We start from the raw sequence: 25694 nt of genomic DNA, 5'->3' as shown, positions 1-25694 counted from the left end.
TCCAACACGTACATGTGCCATATTTGTCCTACCGATTCCCCTGCCCTTGAAAGAGCTGATGACATAGTTCACAATCTGTGCCAAACCTTAGGGCAGACATCATACTAGAGGCCACTTGGGTCTGAAATGCCAGAATTGAAACCAGGATCCATAACCAAGGATGGGAAAGCTGGAGTGTTCCCAGAAGTAACAGAGTTCTCAGCTATATCCACACATTCAGGAAGCTGTGCAGGTACAGTGTATTACTAAGAGGTAATTTCACCATCAGGTGACCATGAACTCAACCAGAGTAGAGGTGGTCCCAAACAAACTTGTCTATTGAGTCTCATTTCAGTCCCTAGGGTCTTCACAGAAGGATGTCAGGGGTCCCTTCCTTCCCTGATCTCTCCCAGCTTCTTTTTCTTTCCTCCCTAAAGGATCTCCTTACTTTTTGTACACCTCTACTTCTCCTTCCCTAACAGTGTCCCACTCCATCCTGGAGACAAGTCCTGAACATTTCCCCCAAGACAGTCTTGAAGTGTCATGAGCTGTTCTTACGACACATAAGCCCATTGTAGAAGGACTTAGATATTTTTGATTCTTTATAAAATGGAACACCTTCACCCTTCCTCTTGCTGAATTTGCCCACTCATGAGAAGGCACAGAGGGCATTGTTAAGCGGCACCTGAAAACGGAACTTTCCAGGCTCTTGGATCCAAATCAGAACACAGGTGTTGAGTATGGAAGAGTCACTTCAAAAATCGGATTCCATGGATATGTGATCAGTAGTTAAAGGGTTAAAGTCACATTTGAAAGAAAGGTGACCCTCCTTCTCCTTGCTAATGTAATTGGCCAGAGTCCAAGCCATTGGCCAAGCCATACATGAGTGGGGCCACCTGATTTGAAAAAGGTAAGTAATAATCTCTCTCCTCTCCCGCCTACCCCTCCCATGGGGTAGGATTGATGCGTGAACTCAGAGCCTGCCTCATCAGGCCAGGACTGCCAAGTCTCTCCTTCATCCTACACAAGTGAATGCACTCATCATTGCCATGTTTAAGGGGGCTAAGACCCCAGGACTTGGATTCTGGCTTTAGGAGGAGATAGAAACCCAATTTGGGCTTCAAGTTAAATTTTATAATCTAGTTCTGCTTTTTCTGAGAGCTATACACTGAGGCGTTGAATACAAATGGGGTTTTTGTGCCCCATGTCACTTCTCTTTGTGTGTACCTCTTTTGGGGAAAAGGTGATGGGTCAGAAGATTGGAATTTGGGCAGGGCACAGACCCTTAGCCAGAACAACATTAAAATCTACTCTTGACCTAACAACGTGCTGTTTGGAGATGGGTGAAGGCATCACAGAAGAGGGCATTGGAGCTGAGTCTTGAAGGATGAATGGAAATCTGACAGGCAGATAAGGGTACTTATGCCTTAGGTTACCTGAAAGGTGCGGAGGAGGGGAGTACCTGGAGCAAAGTTGCCCAGGAGCTTTCCTACAGCCACAAAGGCAGACTCTGCTTCTTTGATGTTCTCACCATCTAATTTGAGTTGTCTAAGTGATGGATGGGCTGGAAGTGTTGTTTCTCAGCGGGTAAAGGATTCTGCATCTGCTGGATCGGCATGTTTTTGGCAGGCTGTCTATCTTGATTTGTTGCTTTGAAGGGCCATTGCTCAGAAAGCCTTTGTTATCAGCAGAGCCTGGGGCTGCTGGGTCATGTCTGTTTCTGTGCTCTAGCTGGCATGCCATGCTTTGTTATCTTTATTATCCAGCCTTTAGTAACTCCAAGCCTGGAGGAAGGACGGATCCAGCTTTCTGCTGGGCAACTCTGTGCATTTGGTGTTTGGTGAGCTGGAGATGCTGAGATGGGTTGGGAATCTTTGTGTTCGCTGCCAGGGACTTGGTGAGTAACCTGTGAACTCAGGGGGAGAATGAGGCACTTTATGGAGACAATAGTGATGGTAAGTAGGGTCGCCATGGATTGTACTCCACTTATGCATTCAATCACTCATGCCGCAAACATTTACCAAGCTCCTATTTTACTCCAAGTGCTGGACACAGGTAAGATATGGCACCTACTCTCCCCAGGAATAAACCAATGAACATAGCATGTGAATGTGCTGTGTCACAGGGAACCTCGGAGGCCCCTTGGAGCATGGAGAAGGGTTTCTGCCTTAGCCTATGGTATGACAAGGTCAAGGAAGACTCAACCTCTAAGCACTTAACACGCCAGATATGATCGTCATGAGGATCACCCGATGACTATTTCAAGGATGCATCAACGCTGTGTAGATGGTAAAGAAAAAAAGATGAACAGAGTTATCTTTATTGTTGCTCTCTATGTCCACAGCACAACAGAATCCTTCAAACAACTGTGGTACCTAAAGATTTGACTCAGGTTGCCTGTGATGTGGGTTCACAGCATTGCTTCCCCTTTCTAGATGCTTTCCTCCCAATCTTCTTCTTTACTCCTCCCCAAACCATATTTTTGTCAACAACCTTGACCTAGCTTCATCTAGAAACCTCTTCTGAGCCTGATGAGTTCAAGGTCCCCTGCCCCCCCCCCCACATTGGGTTCCAAACAACTACACCTTCCAACCGCACTTTAGGAAGAGATGGCGGGCCAGGAGGAAGGGGATCTTCCCAGGTAGTTCAGAGGCCCGCTACAACTAACATAGCTTTCAAACATTCCTGATGTTGTCCTCAATTTGTTTTGTAAACGGGAATCTTATCTTTCCCACTCTGTCACAATCTACTCGAGGGCAAGGCCAATGCCCTTGGATGCTTTTCTTTGCTCTACGTTGGCTGGTATGGTGAGAAGCACTCAGTGTTTGTCATCACTTTATCAGTGAGGCTGATAGAAATGAGGCTGTTAATTTCATCTTTGGGACTTCATTTGCAATTAAATGGATGGTGATGCCTTGGTTATGGCTTAATTAATAAATTCAATAAACATGAATTAAGGATCCATGATGAGTCAGACACTCTGCTAAGCACTGGCTCCACAGAGATGAATGGCAGGTCTCCGCTCTCAAGAATCTCATAGTTTAGTAAGAGACGAACATACGTCAACAGATATTTATAACGCCGGGGGTAATTGCTAGAGAATAGGTTTGCTTAAGGGACTGTGAAAACCCAAAGGAGAGAGCAAGAATCCATGCTTGCTGATTTTAAGGATGCAAACAAAATTTCCAAAGAGGCAGAGGAAAGCTCTCCAGGCAGAAGTATTTCGGGTGCAAAGACACAGGAGCGTGATGAGTCGGGAAGCCATCCCAGAGCAATGTGTACATCTCAGTGTGTCTGCGATATGGGCTCTGTGGTGGGGAATTGGGTCAGACTGTGAAAGCCCTTTTATACCAGCTCAGGAATTTGGGCTTTATGGGGTACCCACAAGAGCCGGAGGAGAGGGTTTTTTTGTTTTTTGTTTTGTTTGTTTGTTTGTTTCTTACGTTTCATTTATTTTTGAGAGAGACAGAGAGCAAGCAGGGAAGGGGCAGAGAGAGATGGAGACACAGAATCCGAAGCAGGCTCCAGGCTCCGAGCTGTTAGCACAGAGCCCGACGCGGGGCTCGAACTCACGGACCGCGAGATCGTGACCTGGCTGAAGTCGGACGCTCAACCGACTGCGCCACCCAGGCGCCCCATCTTGGACGTATTTTCTATAGCATTCGTGACAGTGACCATCGGTGGAGGTGAGGAGGGTGGCATCCCAAGTGTAAAGCATCCCAGGAGGCTTTCCAGGGCGCACCAATACCCCATTTGGGTCCCCAGAGTCCGAAATCCCATCCCCAGCTTTGCAGATCCCCAAAACTAATTTCCTCGGTGTTCCAGAGTTAATGGAGTTCAGAAAGGCTGAGCTAACAAAATTTTGCCCATTCTTTAATTTGCCCTGAGAAACGTAACTGCCGGGGGGAACAGTTACTCATGTCCTCTAGCCCAGCTGGCACATTTACTCCGTTTTGACATTTGCGCAAGAAGCGAAATCACAGCTTGAAGCCTGCGTGGGGAGATAGATGTGTGTGCACGTAATTGATGCACCAGGTATGGCTGCCTGATGCCCCCATGTCCCTCGAAGGAATTTTCCTACCCATATGCCTGGGCAGCCCCCATCTCCCGGTTGCAGTTCAGCTCAGTTGTAGACAAAGCCTTGAGGAGAAACTATGATCTGAGGGGCTCACAGTATTCACCGTAGAAACTGAGAGGTAGTGGGCAATATCAAGCCTCCGAAGTAAATCCGATTGAATCGGTCCGGAGTTCCGACAGGAATCGTTTCACTCTTCAACATGTGTCTGGCGTGTTCGAAGTGCCAGGCGTCACATGCTACATCAATAAACGAGACAAAGACTCTGTCAGGAGACTCAGAATTCGGTAGGAAGCAGACCCATTGGCTTGTGATGACCATGCAGGGTAATGTCTGCTGTGATGGAAGCTTATTCTAGATACGGTGGGAGCCGGGACCAAGTGCCCTAGTCCTGCCTGGGGGCCCAGAAAAGCTGCACAGAGGCCAAAAAGCTTAAGCTCATTCTACTTCAGTATCTGGTTTTCATAGTGAAAGAAAATGCCATTTTTATGACGACGGTATTACCGAGAATATAATTATTATATAGAAAATTGCTATTAGCCTTGCGGTGTGTTTCTTTTTATGTTTAGGCATTAAGATTTGTGAGATTAAATGTGGAATCCTACAGGGTTGTGCGGATTTCATTTAGCATGGTAACACGAGACAGTTAGGTCCATCTTAAAGAAAAAAAAATGACTGCTTGGTATCCTATCCTCTGGATATACCATTGTTTATTTAACTAAACCCTGTTGTCAAACATTTTGGTTATTTTCTCTTTTCTTTCTCTTTTTTATTAAAAAATTTTTTAATGTTTATTTTTGAGAGAGAGAGAGAGAGACAGAGACAGAGAGGGAGTAGAGGAGAGGCAGAGAGAGAGGGAGACACAGAATCCGAAGCAGGCTCCAGGCTCCGAGCTGTCAGCACAGAACCTGATGAGGGACTTGAACTCACAAACTGTGAGATCATGACCTGGGCCGAAGTCAGATGCTTAACTAACTGAGCCACACAGGCGCCCCTCTTTTTAAAAAAATTTTAAATCATGTTTTTATTTGTTTTGAGAAGGGGGGGGGAGAGAGAGATAGCAAGCAGGGGAGGGGCAGAGAGAGAGAAAGAGAGAGGGAGAAACCCAAGCAGCTCCATGCATCAGGCCAGAGCCTGACGCGGGGCTTGAACTCATGAACTGTGAGATCATGACCTGAGCCAAAATCAAGAGTTGGACGCTTAATGCATTGAGCCACCCAAGCACCCCAAACATTTTGGTTATTTTCAATCATTCTCTATTATCAATAAAACCTTAAAATGAGAGGACCTTAGAGATTATGTGATAAGATCCTCTCACTTTGCCACTGAGGGAACTGGTTTCCAGTGGATTTAAGTGATTTTTCCCCAAGTCCTGTAACAGCTGGGTCTGGACTTCTGATGAAATGCATCCTGGGCTGGAAGAGGGAAGAGGGGTGGGTTATCTGAGAGTCAATAAAGAGGAGAGGCACTAGGAAAACACCAGGGGCAGGCAGCATGGGGGACTCCAAAGGAGAGAGGAAGGTGAATTTCAAGGTTCTGAGGACACAGGTGCACCGGGGTGAAACTGCGCACGCGCAGAAACGGACACCAGCGTCTCGGCATGCAAGGGGGGGGGGGGGCGGGGTGGCCCTTTCGAAGGCAACTTGACAGTGCCTGACAAGAACCTGGAGAAGACCCTCCAATGGCGTGACCTGGCGAGTTCACTCCCAGGAGGCTGCTGTCCTAGGGAGCTGGGATGTGCACGGGCAGTCAATGAAACGTGGTTCACAGTGCAAACCAATGTCATACTAGGCGCCAAACGACACTAGAGGTAACCTATCGTGTTAGACAATGCCATAGGACAATCAATCAATAGGACAGGTGGGTAGGTGATAGATACTAGAGATATAATATATATATTTTCTTTGGCATATGTAAAATCTCTTTGTATATTAGGCACACTCTTTTGATATATTACATACTCTTTTAATATATAAAGGAGTTCATTATGAGGGACTGTCTCATACCGTTATGGAGGCTAAGTCCCACACCAGCCATCTGTAAGCCAGAGACCCAGGGAGGCCAGCGGTATAGATGTGGGAACCACAGGCAAAAGACCTAGGGCCAAAGACCAAGGTCAGCACCAGCCGTCAAGCAGAGACGGTAGATGCTTCCTTCCTCTGCCTTTTTGTTCCATTCGGGCCCTGAACACATTGCATGATCCCCAACCACTTGGGGAAGGGCAATCTGCTGTACTCAGCGAGTTAGAAAAGCTACCCAGTCCTCCTCCTGAATATGTCTCCTCTGCTCATACAGAACGCGAATGGGGTCGCCTGGGTAGCTCAGTCCATGAGTCATCCGACTCTTGGTTTCGGCTCAGGTCGTGATCCCACGGCTGGTGAGTTCTAGCCCTGCGTCGGGCTCTGCGCCGACAGTGAGGAGCCTGCTTGGGATTCTCTCCTTCCCTCTCTCTCTGCCCCTCCCCCACTGGCTCCCTATCTCTCTCTCAAAGTAAATAAAAATAAACTAAAAAAAGAAGACAAAAAAAAGAACGCTCCTAACACTCGTGGTCACCAAATGGGTGTGGGATATACCCCACACCCAACAATTCTCCCCCACACCAGCTGAGTATCCTACAGTTTAGCTGCGTTCTGACATTGTCTAACGTAGCATGAGGTCCCACAGGTGAAGGGCTCAGTCGGACAAGACTGCACACCACCCCCTTCAGATACCAACCACGAGTCGGGGCTGTCACCCGGGCTTCTGGACAATCGGCTGCCAATCGGAGCTTCCCACAGTCCTCCCCTTGGGTTGGATTAATTTGTTGGTGACACTCACAGAACTCAGGGAAACGCTTATGTTCACCAGTTTGTCCAACGACACAGAGGAAGAGCTAGATGAAGAAATACATAGGGAGAGGTTCTGGGAGGGTCCTGAGCACAAGGGTTTCTGTCTCCCACGGAGTTAGAGCATCACCCTCCCAATGTGGAGGTGTTTACCAGTCTGGAAGCTCCATGAACCCCTCCAGATCCTCTCCCTTCTCTGGAGGATGGGGGTTGGGCACAAAAATTCCAAGCTTCTAATCATGGTTTGGTCCTTCTGGTGACCAGCCCCCACCCAGCAGCCACCCAAGACCCCACGAGAGTCGCCACATTAGAACAAGGTGAAATTATGAAGGTTCTAGGAGCTTTGTGCCCGGGGTCAGGGGCAGAGACCAATTAAATATATTCTATTGTTTTCGATTATTTTACAGTCGGTCTACTGACTCAAACGTAATCTCTTCCAGAAACACCCTCACAGACACACCCAGAAGTAATGTTTGGCCAAATATCTAGGTACCCCAGGATCCAGTCAAGGTGACACATAAAATGAGCCATTACGACATTCAATGCTGGGGAAAGGTTAAGCCGATTCTGGTACATTCACAAGAGGCTGAGGTATGTTCTATGATTTCCTCTTTTTTCTTTTCATTGTTCTAGTTTTTCCGGTTCAGCCGGCCCCTCCTCTCTGCATCCACAGAGCCTCACCACACGGTCTCTCCAGCAGGCTACAGCCTACCCCTGTGTTCAGTCCCTATCTCGAGCCCTCCAAACACGTATTGTGCTCTCCGCCCTCTGTCAGTTTAGTGGGATCTCGGGAGAACAAAGATACAAACATACAAACACATGTGATCAGTCTGCATTATTTTATTGAAAGACCATTGCTTATTATTTAAGTAAAAAAAAAAAAATATGTAAGAGTAATAAAAATACCTATACTCTTTCATCCAGGAATCCTGCTTAATGCAAGTGAGTAAAAGGAATAAAAAAGAAGCCAAAATGATCAATATTACCATAGTACAAAATTGGTACCAGTTTAAAGTCCAGGAGTCTGTGATTAGTGTTTTTTGTTTTGTTTTGTTTTGTTTTGTTTTGTTTTTTTGAGAGAGAGAGAGAGAGAGTGAAAGCAGGGGACAGGGCAGAGGGAGAGGAAAGAATCTTTTTTTTTTTAAATATGAAATTTATTGTCAAATTGGTTTCAATACAACACCCAATGCTCATCCCAACAGGTGCCCTCCTCAGGGCATTAAATTTTTTTTTAATTTTTGAAAATGTTTATTTATTTTTGAGAGAGAGAGAGAGACAGAGCATGAGCAAGGGAGGGGCAGAGAGAGAGGGAGACACAGAATCCGAAGCAGGCTCCAGGCTCAGCACAGGGCCCGACACGGGGCTTGAACCCATGAACCGTGAGATCATGACTTAAAGCTTAACCAACTAAGCCACCCAGGTGTCCCTCTGAGAGGGAGAGAATCTTAAGGAGGCTCCAAGCCCAGTGTGGAGTCTGACACAGGGCTGGATCTCGCGACCGTAGATCATGACCTGAGCTGAAATCAAGAGTCAGACGCTTCACCGACTGAGCCCCCCAGATGCCCCCGTGATTAGTAATTTAAAGTACAGTGAATGCATATGAGATAGCATTGGGTAACTTAAAAAGAAAATAGGTCATAAATAAGACCAAGACAAAACTCAAGAAAAATTCTTATGTTAATAATATTAAGTCCAAAGACCAGTTACAACTGTGTGAAAAGGTAAGAAGCACAGGGAAAAAAGATCGCGAGTAAAGACAAATTATAGAAATCATATTGGGGCAGTGACATTTCATGTGATGTGTTTTCTCTAATGTTGTCATATTGGTTTTGCAATTAAAAAAAAAAAAGTATTCGGGGCGCCGGGATGGCTCAGTCATCCTGTTGAAAGCTTTCTTTTCTATAACTTACTGATTTTTCTTTTCACTTCTCAAGAAGTGACTTGGGGGCATATTATTTAAAATCACGGGGGTGCCTGGATGGCTCAGTCGGTTGGGTGTCCGACTTCGGCTCAGGTCACAATCTCACGGTTCATGGGTTCGAGCCCCGTGTTGGGCTCTGTGCTGACAGTTCAGAGCCTGGAGCCTGCGTGGGATTCTATGTCTCCCTCTCTCTCTGTCCCTCCCCTGTTCACACTCCATCTCAAAAATAAACATTAAACACTTTAAATAAAAAATAAACTTAGAAAAAGTCTACTTGTCATTTCCCTGCTTAAAACCTTCCAGTGATCTCTGCTGTCCTCAGGCCTCTTTTTCAATGGCCTATGAGGTCCTATATGAGCTGGCCTCTGCCTGACCGTCTGACTTGGCTGTCTACTCTTGATCACTAAGTTTCTTGATCACTAAGTTACCTTGATCACTAAGTTTCAGTGACACTGGCCTGCTTCCTGGTTGCAGATGATACCAAACTGCTTTCTTTCTTGAGGCTTCCGCCCCAACCCCTCACCCCTACTATTCCTTCTTCTCCCCCCCCCCCACCCCCCGCCCCCACCCCGGGGCTATTATCGGACTGGTTGCTTCTCATTTTTCAGATTTCAATTCAAACTCACCTTCCCACAATCACCCTATCTAAACTCGTGTCTCCAAGACACTCTGTTTCCTGTTATGTCCTATTCCTATTTTATTTTATTTTTTTTATGATACTTATCGCTAATTGAAATTATGTTCATGTTCAGACGTTCTGTCTCCTTGCTCGGGAACCTCAGATCAAAACCCCTGATCTTTCTAGCTGCTGAATCCCTGGAGCTTAACACAGTGCGGAGTTAAAAAAGAAAAAAAACCTTAAAAAAAAATTTTTTTTTAAAAGAAAAAAGGGTGCACCTGGGTGGCTCAGTCGGTTCAGCGTCCGACTTCAGCTCAGGTCATGATCTCACGGTTCATGGGTTCGAGCCCCACGTCGGGCTCTGTGCTGACAGCTCGGAGCCTGGAGCCTGCTTCAGATTCTGTGTCTCCCTCTTTCTGCCCCTCCCCTGCTCATAGTCTATCTCTCCCTCAAAAATAAACATTAACAACAACAAAAAAAGTATGGGGGCGCCTCCCCCACTCACTCTCTGTCTCTCATGCTGCTCTGCCTTGACAGCATCTTCCCGTCTGCAGGTGGCTGGTGCGCATGAGAGACGCAGCCCGGCAGACAGAGTGGGTTTGTGCCTGTGAGCTCGTTGTGTCAAAACACATCGTACTTCGCGCGTTTATGCCTCCTCGCACCGAGAGACACGCAGCTCCTTCCTGTGCGGCTTGCTCCAAGCCTTTGTTGTGGTGGTTTTCTGTATGTGGAGTTTCGCAGACCCGGAGGGCACCAAAGCTCTGCTCTGGGTGCGCGCTGAAGGGAAGACTGTTCTCGGGCCCAGTCCAGAGTCTGCCGTCCATCACACCGACGAAGTCCCCAGGGACCGGGTCCCACCGTGGCCAGGCACGTGAGACGCAGCGACAGACTGCAAGCCAGCACGCCAGGCCTGTCTACCCCGCTCAGCAACCACGTGGCTCAGACCTGAGCCCCTTAAGTAGAAGCGAAAAGGGGTGCAACGTTTTCTAATCCCGCCTCCTGCATTTTGCATGCACCTGTCCGTCCCCAGGAAGCTGTCAGCCAGCTTCTGCTTGACCCCTGCAATCAGGAATCCAGGTGGGTTAAGTGACTTTCCCAAGGTCAAAGTCATGCAGCTGGAAAGCCGGAATGAGGGGACTCAGTTCCAGGCTGTCGGACTCCGGAGACCATGATTGTACTTGCACTGTTCTGCCCATAGAGTAAAGGTCCACCCGTAACACCTGCGTCTGGCTTCTGGAGCCAGAACGAACATGAGGGCTTGCGCTCCCCCCACCCACCCGCCCCGCCCTTACCTTCCAGTGGGTAAGCTTGGTCAACCTTTGGACGTCTAGTAATAATTTTAAATGTACCACCATTTTTTTTTCATGCAATTACAAAGGGAAGTATTTTACATCAACAATATTGTTTCGTATCACAATGTGAGATACTGATGACAATCTTGCATTTAGCCAGCAGTGCCCGGTTCACTGATGGCTCAGTCCAGTTCTTCCCTCCATCTCTCTCTCTTTTTATTTTATTTTTTCCTGTGCACCTGATTTCTCCCAAATTGGAAAGCTCTAAATCTCAGCGGTGGGTCATCATGAGTGGCAGTTACAAGCACTTGCTTGTTTTTAAGAGAATTGGGTGGACCCAAAAGATTTCTCACTGAAAACTATTCCCACATCGTGCCATGAAGACAACAAAGTTCAAACTAGAAGGTTGGGTGTCTCAACTCCGGAGATGATGGTCAAGAGCTCCTAATCTATGCTTTGACTGGACCCAGTGATCCGTATTGGTTTACATTTGTGGCAGCCTTTGTACATGATTTTATTTTAAAAAAAATTTTTTTAATGTTTTTATTTATTTTTGAGACAGAGAGAGACAGAGCATGAGCAGGGGAGGGGCAGAGAGAGAGAGAGACAGACAGAATCCGAAGCAGATCCCAGGCTCTGAGCTGTCAGCACAGAGCCTGACGCGGGGCTCGAACTCATGGACCGTGAGATCGTGACCCGAGCTGAAGTCGGACGCCTAACCGACTGAGCCACCCAGGCACCCCCGTGATTTTAAATAATATGCCCCCAAGTCACTTCTTGACAAGTGAAAAGAAAAATCAGTAAGTTATAGAAAAGAAAGCTTTCAACAGTGGAGCTGTTTGTCCCAAGTTAGGTCTCCTTGGAAAATCCCGATGTTTGATTTTTCATCCTTAAAATTAGGATATTTTATCCCTAAGGTGATAGATATTTCAAGCTATACCCAAGACACTTAATAAATCATTGAGAAACACCACCAGAGGCAAACCTCTTGAAGTTTCCAAAGTATAACAACTTTCCATTAGTCAATTTCTCTTGGTGTATTTATTTGTTTATTGAATAATTGTTGAAAAAGTCCAATGGTTCTACATGACTTAAAGCAAAACAAAACAAAACAAAATGAAACGAAAAAAAGAACTATGCTTTACCTACCCCTCAACATCTCTAATCCCCATTTTCTAGAGACAACATCTTTCAGTTCCTTTCATTCTCCTTCCCCTCCCTCCCGCCCCCATCCACACCTGCTGTATTTACCTCTACCTTTCTAAGTAACATGCTTTCGGTCTTTGATTTTTTCTTTTCAGTTTTTAAATATTGTCTCTTGAACTACCACTGCAGATGATGAGAATTTAGCTCTCCGATGCCAGGCTCCCTGTCTCTATAGACATAGAGAGTACCTCTCCTTCCAAATGTAGATTTATCTTGCTTTGGTTAGACACATTTATTACCTACCATATTTTTACTATATGACTGTTATTCATAGTTGAGCAAGATGGTCCTTTCTTGGTATCGTGTTACTTTTTTTCTGAGCCTCATTTGCTTCATTTTGCAAGTGTCCATAACCAGTTCATTCCCGAGTTCTCTACCAATTGTGCGCATCCTCTCGTGGTACATTTCAACACGTTAGTAACTGGCATGCTTGATCCCAGCCTCCTCCAGAGCCTTCCCCCCCTCTCCTGCTCCAACCTGAACTGGTCGTTCTCTGTCCCCAAAACCCCTGGGAACTCTATTTACCATCATCCAAAGGGCTGCCTTTATGTTTCACGTGTATCGGATCCCCTGCTTTCCAGGATCATGTTTTTTGTTTCTCTCCCTTTTCATCTGCTTCTTTGTTTCTACAGGATTCATCTTCTAGTAACCCCCTGAGAAAGTGGGCCAGTGGGCACAGGAGATAGAACGTGTCAGACATTTCCCATCTAAGATGCGTATGTTCTACACTAACACTTCATCAATAATCTGGCTAGCTACAGAAACTAAGCGGCAATTTTCTCTCAGAATTTTGAAGGCACTGATTGGGTTGCCATCCAGCCTCCAGGTTAGTTGAATAGTTACAGTGTTAGTCTGATTCCTGATACTTTGTATATGATTTCTCACTCCCCTCCTCCTCCCCCTCCTCCCTGTCCTCCTCCTCCTCTCTCCCTCCCTCCCATCCTCTCTCCTTCTCTCTCTCTCTCTCTCTCTCTCTCTCTCTCCCCCCCTCTCTTTCTCCTTCTCTCTTTGTAAAGATACAAGACAGATACTTGGTTTGCCTTTCCAGTCTGGAAAGTCATACACCTCCGATATGTGGAATTCTATTGATATATTTCTTCAAAAACATTTTCCACCCATTTTCTCAGTCCTCTCCTATTCTCGGCTGTCAAACCCCACCAAACTGGTCCCCTATGTATTTTGTTTCTTTTAGCTTTCTCCTCTATTTGTGAGGGAGTCTTTCAACATCATCTTCCAAATTTTATATTGAATTTTTCATCTTCTATCCTATTTTTAACTCCCCAAAGCTTTTCGTTTCTCGTAAAATATTCCTTTTTTATAGCAGCCTGTTTCTGTTTCACAGTACAATATTTTCTCTTATGTCTCTGTGGAGATACATAAAAGGATTTTTAGGCTTTTCTTCACCTGCCGGTGTTAGAGGGGCATCTGGGTGGCTCAGTCGGTTAAGCGTCCGACTTCGGCTCAGGTCATGATCTCACAGTCCGTGAGTTCGAGTCCTGCATCAGGCTCTGTGCTGACGGCTCAGAGCCTGGAGCCTGTTTCAGATTCTGTGTCTCCCTCTCTCTCTGACCCTCCCCCATTCATGCTGTCTCTCTCTGTCTCAAAAATAAATAAACATTAAAAAAATAAAAATTAAAAAAATTTAAAAACAAACAAAAAAAACCCCAAAACAATATGCATTTAGATTCATCTTTGTTTTTGAGAATCTTGATAGCTCATTTCTTTCTTCCCCCCAGGCTTATTGAGGTATAATTGACAAATAAAAATTGTATATATTTAAGATAGGCAACCTGATGTTTTGATACATGTATACATTGTGAAATAATTGCAACAATCAAGCTAATTAAATATCCATCACCTACAGGGTTAGCATTTTTTTCTTTCTTTCCTTTTTTTTTCTTTGTTGTGAAAACACTTAAGATCTATCCTCTTAGGGGCACCTGGGTGGCTCAGTCAGTTGAGCCTCCGACTTCAGCTCAGGTCATGATCTCACCGTTGGTGAGTTCGAGCCCAGCGTGGGGCTCTGTGCTGACAGCTTGGAGCCTGGAGCCTGCTTCGGATTCTGTGTCTCCCTCTCTCTCTCTGTCCCTCCCCTGCTCGCATGCTCTCTCTCTCTGTCTCTCACTCTCTGTCTCTCAAAAATAAACAAACAAATATTAAAAATAAAATTTAAAAAAAGATCTATCCTCTTAGCAAGTTTTAAGTATACAGCACAGTATCGTTAGCTACACTCCTATTGTTGTACGTTAGATCTCTGAAATTAGTTCATCTTGTGTAGCTGAAACTTTGTGCCCTGGACCCATTTCCCCCTCCCCCTGGCCCCTGGCAACCACCATTCTCTTTTCTGCTTCTATGAATTCGATTATTCTAGATTACACATGTAAATGAGAACATTTCAACACTGTTGTCTTTCTGTGTCTGGCTTATTTCACGGAGCATAATGTCCTCCAGGCTTGCCCGTGTTATTGCAAATGGCAAGATTTCCTTCTGCGTTAAGGATGAATAATATTCCACTGTATATGTGTACATTTTCCTTATCCATTCATTCATCAATGGACATTTAAGTGGTTTGCATATCTTGGCTATTATGAATAATACTGCAATAAACATGGGAGTGTAGACATCTGTTTGAGATCATGGTTTTGTTTCCTTTGGATACACACCTAGAAGGATCATAAGGCAGTTTATTTTTTAATTTTTTGAGGGACCTTATACACGAACAAATTGGATAACCTAGAAGAGATGTACAAAGACCTAAAAACACACAACCTATCCAAACGGAATCAAGAAGAAATAGAAAGCCGGAACAAACCAGTAACAAATAAGGTGATTGAATCAGCAATCAGAAACTTCTCGACAAAGAAAAGCCCAGTGCTATATGGATTCACAGGTAAGTTCTATCAGACATTCAGTGAATAATCAATACCAATCCTTCCTAAACTCTTCAAGAAGTAGAAGAGGGACCACTTTCAAATCAGTTTATGAGACCATCATCACCCTGATAATAAGGTCAGACAAAGAAACCAGCAGAAAATAAAACTGTAAGCAATTTCCTCCATGAAAATTTCAAATCAGTTGGATACATACTGACAATAGAATGGCTGGATCATATGGTAAGATTATGTTTCAATTCTTCTAAAGTGACTGTATCATTTTTCATTTCCACCAGCATTGAATAAGAATTCCTACTGCCCCATAGCCTCCCCAGTTGATTAATATGGTCAGTTTCCTGGATTTTAGTCAGGAATCCCGGATTGCACAGATCTTCCTGGATTTACAACGGGATAACACCCTGACAAATCCATCACATGTTGAAAATATCAATCATTAAGTAGAAAATGCATTTACTACACCTAACTTATCAAACACCATAGCTTACCTTAACCTCCCTTAAACATGCTTAGAATACTTATATTAGCCTAGGGTTGGGCAAAATCATCTAACACAAAGCCTATTTTATAATATAATGTTGAGGGGAGCCCGGGTGGCTCAGTCAGTTAAGCGTCTGACTCCTAATTTAGGCTCAGGTCATGATCTCATGGTTCGTGAGTTTGAGCCCCACGTTGGGCTCTGTGCTGACAGTGTGGAACTTGCTTGGAATTCTCTTTCCTTCTCTGTCCGCCCCCCTCCACCTCTCTCTAAGTAAATAAATAAATAAATAAACATTAAAAAAGTTTTATAATGCAATGTTGAATATCTGATGTAATCTATGGAATACTGTGCTGAAGGTGAGATACAGAGTGGTCGTGTGGGTACAGAATGGTTTTATGTATATCGAGTGTTAGCCCTTATGATTGCAGGGTTGATGGGGGGTTGGCTGCTCACTGTTGCTACCCAGGATCGTGAGCGGGTCCCCTACAGCATGTTGCTAACCTAAGAAAAAAATCAAAATTCAAAATTCAAAGTACAATTTCCACTGAATGTGTATCACTTCCACACTATGGTAAAGTTAAAGCAAAAAAGTAAGTCAAACTATAGTAAGTTGGGGATCTTCTGTATGGTTGGTATCTTATTATTGCTTAAATTTGCAAATCCCAGGGCACCGGGGTGGTTCAGTTGGTTGAGTGGTCCAGCTCTTGATTTCTTCTCAGGTCATGGTCCAAGGGTCGTGGGATCGAGCCCCACGTTGAGCCTGTTTGAGATTCTCTCTCTCACCTTCTGCCTCTCTCCCCTACTTGCACATGCTGTCTCTCTAAAATAAAAAACAAAACAAAATTTATTTTTTTTATTTTTAAATATTTATTTATAATTGTGAGAGGAGAGAGAGAGAGAGAGAGAGAGAGAGAGAGAGAGCAGGGGAGGGACCAAGAGAGAGAGAGACACAGAATCTGAAGCAGGTTCCAGGCTCCGGGCTGTCAGCACAGAGCTCGATGTGGGACTCAAACCCACGAACCGTGAGATCATGACCTGAGCCGAAGTCAGACGCTCAACCGACTGAGCCACCCAGGCACCCCAAGAAAACAAAACTTAAAAAAAAAATTGCCATTCCCTAATGACTAATGATGTTGAGTATCTTTTCATTTGTTTATTTGCTATTTACATATCTTTTTTTGGGTGAAATGACCAGATGTTTTTTTCCATTTTTTAAATTGGGTTGCCGGTTTTCTCAGCACTGTGAAACCAATATCCATTGGTTGTGGATATAAGTCCTTTATCAGACACGTGCTTCAAGAACGTTTCATTATGTGGCTAGCCTTTTCATTTCTGTTACCAATGTCTTTCCCAGAGTAACAGTTTCCAGTGTAATAAAGTCTAACTTAATTGTCTCTTTCTTGGATTGTGCTTTTGGTGTTGTATCTAAAAACTCATCGCCAGCCAAAGGTCATCTAGACTTTCTCATAGGTTTTCTTCTAGATGTTTTACACTTTTCCATTTTGTATTTAGGTCTATGATACATTTTGAGTTAATTTTACTAAAAAGTGTAAGATCTATGTCTAGGTCTCCCCCCTCTCCCCACCCCGCTTTTTTTTTTTTAACATATGAACATTCAATTGTGCCAGCCAGCATCATTTGTTGAAAAAAACTATCCTTGGGGCGCCTGGGTGGCTCAGTCGGTTAGGAGTCTGACTTCGGCTCTGGTCATGATCCCATAGTTCACGGGTTCGAGCCCCGCGTCGGGCTCTGTGCTGACGGCTCGGAGCCCGGAGCCTGCTTCGGATTCCGTGTCTCCCTCTCACTCTGCCCCTCCCCCACTCACGCTCTGTCTCTCTCTCTCTCTGTCTCTCAAAAATAAATAAGCATTAAAAAAATTTTTAAAAAGAAAAACTATCCCTTCTCCGTTGAATTGGCTTTGCACCTTTGTTAAAATCTAGTTGACTATGTGGATCTATTTCTGGCTTCTGTCTTCTCTTTTGCTGATTGACGTGCCCATACTTTGCCAATACCACACTGTCCTGAATACAGTCACTTTATATTAAGTCTTGGGACAGTTAGTGCGACTCTTCCAACTCTGTTGTTCTTCGACAGTGTGTCCATCTTTCTAGATCCTTTGCTTTCCCATATAAATTTTATTTTATTTTAAAACATGTTTTCCTTATTGAGAGAGAGAGAGAAAGGATGAGAGGGAAAGGGGCAGAAAGAGAGGGGGACAGAAGATCGGTAGTGGGATCCGTGATGACGGCAGCGAGCCTGACGCAGGGCTTGAACTCACGAACCACAAGATCATGACTTGAGCCAAGGTCGGTCACTCAACCGGCTGAGCCACCCAGGCATCCCTGCCATATACATTTTACATTAAGTTTGTCAATATCTATAAATAGTTGACTGGGATTCTGGTTGCCTTTAACTTATTGCCTTTAATCCACAGATTAAGTTGGTTTGGAAAACTGACATCTTTATAATTTTGACTCTTCTGATCCATGAACATGAAATATCTTCCCATTTATTGAGTTTTTTAAAAATTTCTTTCACCAGTGGGGCGCCTGGGTGGCGCAGTCGGTTAAGCGTCCGACTTCAGCCAGGTCACGATCTCGCGGTCCGTGAGTTCGAGCCCCGCGTCGGGCTCTGGGCCGATGGCTCGGAGCCTGGAGCCTGCTTCCGATTCTGTGTCTCCCTCTCTCTCTGCCCCTCCCCCGTTCATGCTCTGTCTCTCTGTGTCCCAAAAATAAATAAAAAACGTTGAAAACAAAAATTTTTTTAAAAATTTCTTTCACCAGTGTTTTGTACAGCATACACATCCCATACATACTTCATTAGAAATATGCCCAAATAATTTGCCAAATTAAATATGCCAAATTAATTTTTTGGCGTGCTTATAGATAGTATTGATTCTAAATTTTAATTTCTGATTGTCCATTGCTGGTATATAGGAAAGTAATCAACTTTTATACATTGACCATGTATCCTGTGACCTTGCTATACATGCTTAGAAGTTCTATCAGTGTTTTGGTACATAATTTAAGTTGTTCTACACAGATAATAATGTCACCTGCAAATACAGACAATTTTATTTCTTTCTAACCCACAAACTTTCAATCTCTTCTTCTTATCTTATTGTACTAGGTAGAATTTCCAAGACAACACTGAACAGGAGTTGAAAGAGGACATTTTTTCCTTATTCCCTATTTCAGAGAAAAGCATTCAGTTTTTCACCATGAATTATTACGTTAGCTATTGTTAGGTTAAGGAAATTTCCTTCTGTTCCTTGTTTTTTGGGGTTTTTTTTTGAGAGTTTTTGTCACAAATAGGTGTTGAATTTTGTCAAAAGTTTTTTCTGCATTAATTCATATGATCACATCGTTTTGATTTTTCCGTCTATTAATAGGATAAATTACATTAATTTCTTTACAAATGTTAAACTGGCTTTGCATCCCTGGATGAGCCCTACTTGGTCACCATCAAGTATCCTTTTTTATATCCTGCTGGATTTGATTTGCTATTAAAAAAAAATTTTTTTTTAATGCTTATTTACTTTTGAGAGACAGAGACAGGGTGCAAGTGGGGGAGGGGCAGAGAAAGAGGGAGACCCAGAATCCGAAGCAGGCTCTAGGCTCCGAGCTGTCAGCACAGAGCCCGACGTGGGGCTCGAACCCAGGAACCGTGAGGTCATGATCTGAGCTGAAGTCGGACGCCCAACCGGCTGAGCCACCCAGGTGCCTCATTGATTTGCTAAATTTTTAATGGATTCTATATCTATGTTTATGGGAGTTTCTTGTAATGTCTTTATCTGGTTTTGGTATTAGCCTAATACTGCTCTCATAGAATGAGTTGAGAAGTGTTCCTCCCTCTACTTGTATTTTCTGGAAGAGATTGTGGGAAATTGGTGCTACCTCTTCTTTAAATATTTTATAGAATTCTCCAACAAAACCATCTGGTCCTGGTGTTTTCTTTTTGTGGAAGCTTTTTAAGGATTGGTTCTATTTCTTTAACAGATACAGGAATGTTCCTATTGTCTATTGCTTCTTGAATGAGCTTTTGTAGCTTGTATCCTTCAAGGAACTGATCAGTTTCATTTAAGTATCAAATGCCTGGTCCTGTACATGCTCTTCCTGTTCTGTTACTAACTTTCTTAATGTCCATGTGATCAGTCACGTTGATTCCTCTTTCATTTCTGGTATAGTTAATGTGCGGCTCCTTACTATGTATCTTTTTTAGGTTAGCCTGCTGGAGATTTATCTGTTTATTTGTCTTCTCAAAACAAAACCCTTTTGGTTTTACTGATTTTCTCTATTGTTCTTCTGTTTTCAACAAGTCAACATAAAACAGATATTCTAGGATCTCCTATGAAGCAAACTAAATTGTTGGTGTGGTTTTGAGCATTTGGTGGAGAGTAGGAAGGCAACTTTACTTTATCTTGAAGATAGGAACAGTCACCTTTGAGGAGCATTAAACCCTTGAAGAAATTAACATAATTTTAAAATGCTACTTAATGGGGCGCCTGGGTGGCTTAGTTGGTTAAGCATCCGACTTCCGCTCAGGTCGTGATCTTGCGGTTCATGAGTTCAAGCCCCGCGTTGGGCTCTGTGCTGACAGCTCGGAGCCTGGAGCCTGCTTCAGATTCTGTCTCTCTCTCTCTCTGACCCTCCTCTGCTCATGCTCTGTCTCTCTCTGTCTCTCAACGATAAATAAACATTAAAAAAAATGTAATGCTATTTGATTCTTCAATTAAAGATATTATATTTATAAAGTCATAAAAGTATGATAACTGTAATTTCAAAAGGAAATAAATTATAATAAAATTATATTATTTTGATACATAAGTATTTTGTGGGTTTTTTTTAAAGAAAATGTATTTTTGATGTGGCGAAATATACATAATGTAAAATGCATCATTTTAACCATTTGCAGTGGCACCGAGTACATCCACACTGTTAGAAAACTCCATACCCATTAAATAATAACTATTCTATTCTTTCTTCTCCCCAGTCCCTGGAAACCACCATTCAACTTTCTTGTCTCCATGAATTTGCTACTCTAGATGCCTCATGTAAGTGGAATCATACAATATTTATCCTTTTGAGATGGGGTTATTTCATCTAACATAATGTCTTCAAATGGGAGGGTATTACACTAAGTGAAATAAGTCAGTCAGAGAAAGACAGATATCGTACGTTTTCACTCATATGTGGAACTTGAGAAACTTAACAGCAATCCATGGAGGAAGGGAAGGGGGAAAAACAGTTACAGACAGAGAGGGAGGGAGGCAAACCCTAAGAGACTCTTAAATACAGAGAACAAACTGAGGGTTGATGAGTGTGGGGAAAATGGGTGATGGGCACTGAGGAGGGCACTTGTTGGGATGAGCACTGGGTGTTGTACGTAAGCGATGAATCACGGGAATCTACCCCCAAAACCAAGAGCACGCTCTATATACTGTATGTTAGCCAACTTGATAATAAATTATATTAAAAACAAACAGGCAAATAAATAAATAAAACCTTTCTAAGAAAAACAACAACAAAAACCATAATGTCTTCAAGGTTCATCCATATTATAGCATATGTCAGAGTTTCTTTCCTTTTTAAGGCTGAATAATATTCCTTTGTATATCTATCCATCTATTGATAGACACTGGAGTTGGCTATTGTGAATAACACTTCCATGAATATGGTTTACAAACATCTTTTCAAGTATGCTTTCTGTCCTTTGGAGTATATATCTAGAAGTATAACAGCTGGACCATTTTTGCAATCCTATGTTAAGCTTTCCGAGGAACCACTATACCCTTTTCCACAGTGGCTATACCACTCTACATTCCCACTAGCAATAAACAAGAGTCCCAGTTTCTCCACATCCTACCAATCCTTCTTTCCTACTTTGTTGATAATAGCCACCCTAATGGGTGGAGTGTGGGGTCTTGTGGCTTTGACTTGAATTTCCCTAATGATTCGTGATGTTGAACATCTGTGTCTATGCTTCTTGGTCACTGGTTTATCTTCTTTGGAGAAATATCTATGCAAATGTCTTTTGCCATTATTTAAAAATTTTTTTTTTAAATGTTAATTTATATTTGAGAGAGAGAGAGAGAGAGACTGCAAACAGGGGAGGGGAAGAGAGAGAGAGAGACACACACACACAGAATCCAAAGCAGGCTCCAGGCTCTGAGCTGTCAGCACAGAGCCCGACACGGGGCTCGAACTCATGAACTGTGAGATCATGACCTGAGCTGAAGTTGGCCCCTGGGTGTCCCTATGTCTAAAATGTTTTTAAACAAACAAAAGACAAAAACAAAGGCTCATGCTGTTTCCAATTCCAGAGAGAACTGGTTTGAATCCTGGCTCTTTTTACAAGCTGTGTAATGCTTAACAAATTACTGAACTCCTCCTAATATTGGTTTTCTCTTCTGTAAAATGGGGTGACAAACAGAAGGTACTACATAGGAATGTTATAGGATATTGAAACGACAGGATACTCTTAAAGCTCTCAGCTTATTGCCTTGTTCTGGAATAAGTACACCCTGGTGCCATTATAAAGAGGAATAACCTGTTTAAATATGCTTTTATACAGTCTCCATGATTTTTAATAAACAATTTTATCCTACCTTGGGTCTGATTGGTGTCAGCCCTTAATGGAAACCCCACACAGATGCACCCTAGCTGCTTGTCAGATAACTCTGTTGTCCAAATCCCATCAAAATCCTGTTTATGAGAACAGATATTTATGGAGGATTTGCCTGAAGGACATGTTATTCATCTATTCTCTGGAAATGATAAATTTTACCCTTGGATCAAATAACACCATCTGAGAGCTGCATATCGGAACGGCATCATTCTGACTCTTGTCAAATTTACTTGACAGGATTGAACTTCACTGTTGTGAGACTGGCTTGCATTGAGGGATGCTGTAAGAAGCAGCCGGGCAAACTTTACTCTTGTATTTATTGCTGGGCTGGAGTCCAGGATGTTCTTGTCTGAATTAAAAAGTGTTTTCTTTATGAAGACCCGAGGGAAGAATTTTTCTTAGGTCAGCAAGATGAGAAAACTTTAAACAACGGGTTTGTCTCTATCTTGCGGACCATCTGGATCTTTTAACAGCACGTATTTCCGTACTTACTTCAGTTTCCGGGAAACATACAACCCCATCAGTGGTCCATCTTGGGTGCCTCTATAAAACAATGTGGCAATGAGAGGTAGGTAAATTTGCCCTCGGATTGTTTTTTCACCCACATTATTTCTTTGTCCCAACATTTTCCATGATTTATTTTCCATATATTTTTGGAAGCTGCCTCTTATTTATGAAACAAGATAAGAAGAGAGAAAATGGAAAAATGAGGCTAGTGTAAAGGAAAGTGGAGTATCGACAGGGGATAAATCGAGTAGGCAAAACTCTCTTATTAACTTTCGCATTTCCCTGGGCACCTTGCATTGAACTTCACAGCTAGTATATGGTTAGTGAATGTTTGTTAAGGAAAGAAAAAGAAAGATAAGATCTATCAGGCCATTCCTTGTCCTGCTTGTGCACAGATGTAAGGTTGGGTTAGACGTAGGGGAGGCTTGATGAGTCCCTAAGAGGCCAAAGAGAATACTTTGATGCCTTCTGAGTGATATCTGACATTTCCTGAAGCAATGCCCTAGCCGTTTTTCAAGGCTCACTCCAATGCATCCACCTTACGAAAACATCCCCTGTTGTAAAGAAACACCTCTCTCTCCTGGGAATGCTCTCAGAAACTACTGTCTCTAAGTACCCATTTCAAATGTGCTTAAAATAAAAATAAAAATAAAAATTTTTATGATAACTTACGAGATACAGATATAAAGATGATAGATAAGGAAGGAAGGAAAGAAAGAAAGAGAAAGAAAAGAAAGATTAGTTCAATAAATATTTTTAAACAGGTAAATGAAAATCCATTGTATTGATTTTTTTTTTTACAAACTTGCATTAAAACTCTGTTCCCATGAGCAGTATGGATGACTTCTCAAATGGATTATAAGTAAGTAAAAGTAGCCAGACTGAAAAAGCTAAACTTTTGATTCCATTTACATAACTCTCCGGCAAAAGCAAAATTACACAGGGAGAAGAAGGGCTAGGAGACAGGAACAGGCACAGTGGCACGTGGGGGTAATGGAACTCTTGTGTCTCATGATTGTGTGGTGTTGGTCACATGACTCTATAGCTTTGTCAAAACACTCAGAATTCTGCCCTCAAAAGTGTGGATCCCAAGGGCACCTGGGTGGCTCAGTCAGTTAAGCCTCCAACTTGGGCTCAGGTCATGATCTCACGGTTCATGGGTTCGAGCCCCGCGTCGGGTTCTGTGTTGACAGCTCAGAGCCTGGAGCCTGCTTCCGATTCTGGGTCTCCCTCTCTCTCTGCCCCTCCCTCCCTCGTGGTCTGTCTCTCTCAAAAACAAATAAACATTAAAAAAAAAAGAATTATTACAGGCACACATGACAACAGAAATAAACTGTGCTATTCAGAGTGACAAGGGGGGCCATACAGTGGAATTGGATGAGATGGGTAGAGGGGAGCCCAGCAGAGTTCTTTTGAACAAGAGGTTAATCATCTGAAGGCCACAGGAAACAGAAGTATTGACTAAGTGGGGCGGATGAGGACATCCCGGGCAGAGGCCTGTGCTCAAACATTGGAGCGGGAAAAAAAGTACAGAGCTCTGGCCGAAAGGAAGACCACCAGTGTTTTAGGGAATAGGGTGACTCAAGTGCAGGCAGGGGAGTGGGGCAGGGGCCAGATCACACAGAGCCCCAGAGGACACTCAGAGGATTAAAAAAATTTTTTTTTAATGTTTATTTATTTATTTATTTATTTATTTTTTACGTTTATTTATTTTTGAGACAGAGAGAGACAGAGCATGAACGGGGGAGGGTCAGAGAGAGGGAGACACAGAATCTGAAACAGGCTCCAGGCTCTGAGCTGTCAGCACAGAGCCCGACGCGGGGCTCAAACTCACGGACCGCAAGATCATGACCTGAGTCGAAGTCGGCCGCTTAACCGACTGAGCCACCCAGGCGCCCCAATGTTTATTTATTTTTGAGAGAGAGAGAGGGAAAGAGAGAGAGAGATACAGAGAGAGACAGGGGAACAGCCAGAGACAGAGGGAGACACAGAATGCGAGGCAGCCACCAGGCTCTGAGCTGTCAGCACAGAGCCGGATGTGGGGCTCGAACCCACGGACCGTGAGATCATGACCTGAGCCGAGGTCGACACTTAACTGACTGAGCCACTCAGGCGCCCCCAGAGGCTTTTAAGTATATCCTGAGAACTCTGGAAAGACATGAAATCAAGGTAAATCATCATGAATACTCCAGGCTAACCTCCATGACAAAACTTCAAGGGAGGGAGGAGAAGAAAAGCTCCAGAATACTCTCTAAAATGAAATAAAATGAAAAAACTAAAGCAACATGAGCTTCCATGGCATTTTATAGCTACCGTATGGGTATCTCATTTGTCACCCTGGGTCAATATGGTATTTACCTGTGTCCTTTCTGCTGGACCAAGTGCTTCTGGCAATTAGCAACATCTTACAAATTATTATGCCTTCAGGATCTGAAGCTTAGTTAAGTGTTCAATAAATATCTGTTGAGTTGAAATAAATTAAACAAAATCTGTAGGTATGCAAATACATAGCATTCCAAAGCCAAGTCCAGATACTAATTCCCCGGTACGTCCAAAAGTACTAAGAGATGCAAAGTTACAGGTGCATCTGCCGAAGCATAAAATAACCTTTTTTTTTTTTTTTGGAGCTGTCATGAATATATGCTGATCAGAATTACTCAGAATCTTCTGTCATGGTTCCAGAAACGTGGGGAAAAACAAAAGACAACACAGAGATAAAATTACAGGTTACCAAGAATTATTTTTGGAAATTTTTCAAAGCCAAGACAAACAACGCAGCCAGAAGATGAGAACAGCCAACTCGTGATAACATTTCTCTTCAGTGGATCAGGAGAGTCACAGAAGGTAATGACAGCCCAAGAGCAGAGAATGAATGAAGCCAAAAACTTCTGAAATAGGGAAAGGTGTGCAAAGCAATGACTAACTTTTACAGAGGTCCCTCAGTCTCGGCAATAGCAGGATGCAAGACGGGAAAGGCGTAGCAGTGGGAAGAAGCTACTGGCAAGGGGATTGAACTGCGTCCCCCCCAAATTCGCATTTTGAATCCCGATGCTTAGTACCTTCAGATGTAACCTTATATGGAGATATGGTCTTAACAGAGGTAGTCAAGTTAGAGTGAGTTCATCAGAGTGGTCCCTAATCCACTCTGATTGGGGTCCCTTAAAAGGGGGAAATTTAGGCACAGGGATACCCATAGAGGGAAAATGCCATGTGAAGAGACAGAGAGAAGATGGCCATCTCCATGCCAAGGAGAGAGGTGTGGAGCAGATCT

The 25694-nt window shown here is 43.4% G+C and overlaps 1 long non-coding RNA gene across 1 annotated transcript; it reads left to right on the top strand.

Annotated features, from left to right (window-relative positions):
* Window positions 1-702: 702 nt before the first annotated feature.
* LOC131497600 (uncharacterized) lies at window positions 703-25252 on the top strand. Its single transcript, XR_009255041.1, has 4 exons — window positions 703-889; window positions 14622-14807; window positions 20282-20342; window positions 25051-25252. It is a non-coding gene; the product is annotated as an uncharacterized LOC131497600 (long non-coding RNA).
* Window positions 25253-25694: the final 442 nt, after the last annotated feature.

Source organism: Neofelis nebulosa, chromosome 16, assembly GCF_028018385.1.
Source record: "Neofelis nebulosa isolate mNeoNeb1 chromosome 16, mNeoNeb1.pri, whole genome shotgun sequence".
Taxonomy (NCBI): domain Eukaryota; kingdom Metazoa; phylum Chordata; class Mammalia; order Carnivora; family Felidae; genus Neofelis; species Neofelis nebulosa.
The sequence above is the reverse complement of the archived record's forward strand: the minus strand, read 5'-3'. Positions and strand labels throughout refer to the sequence as shown.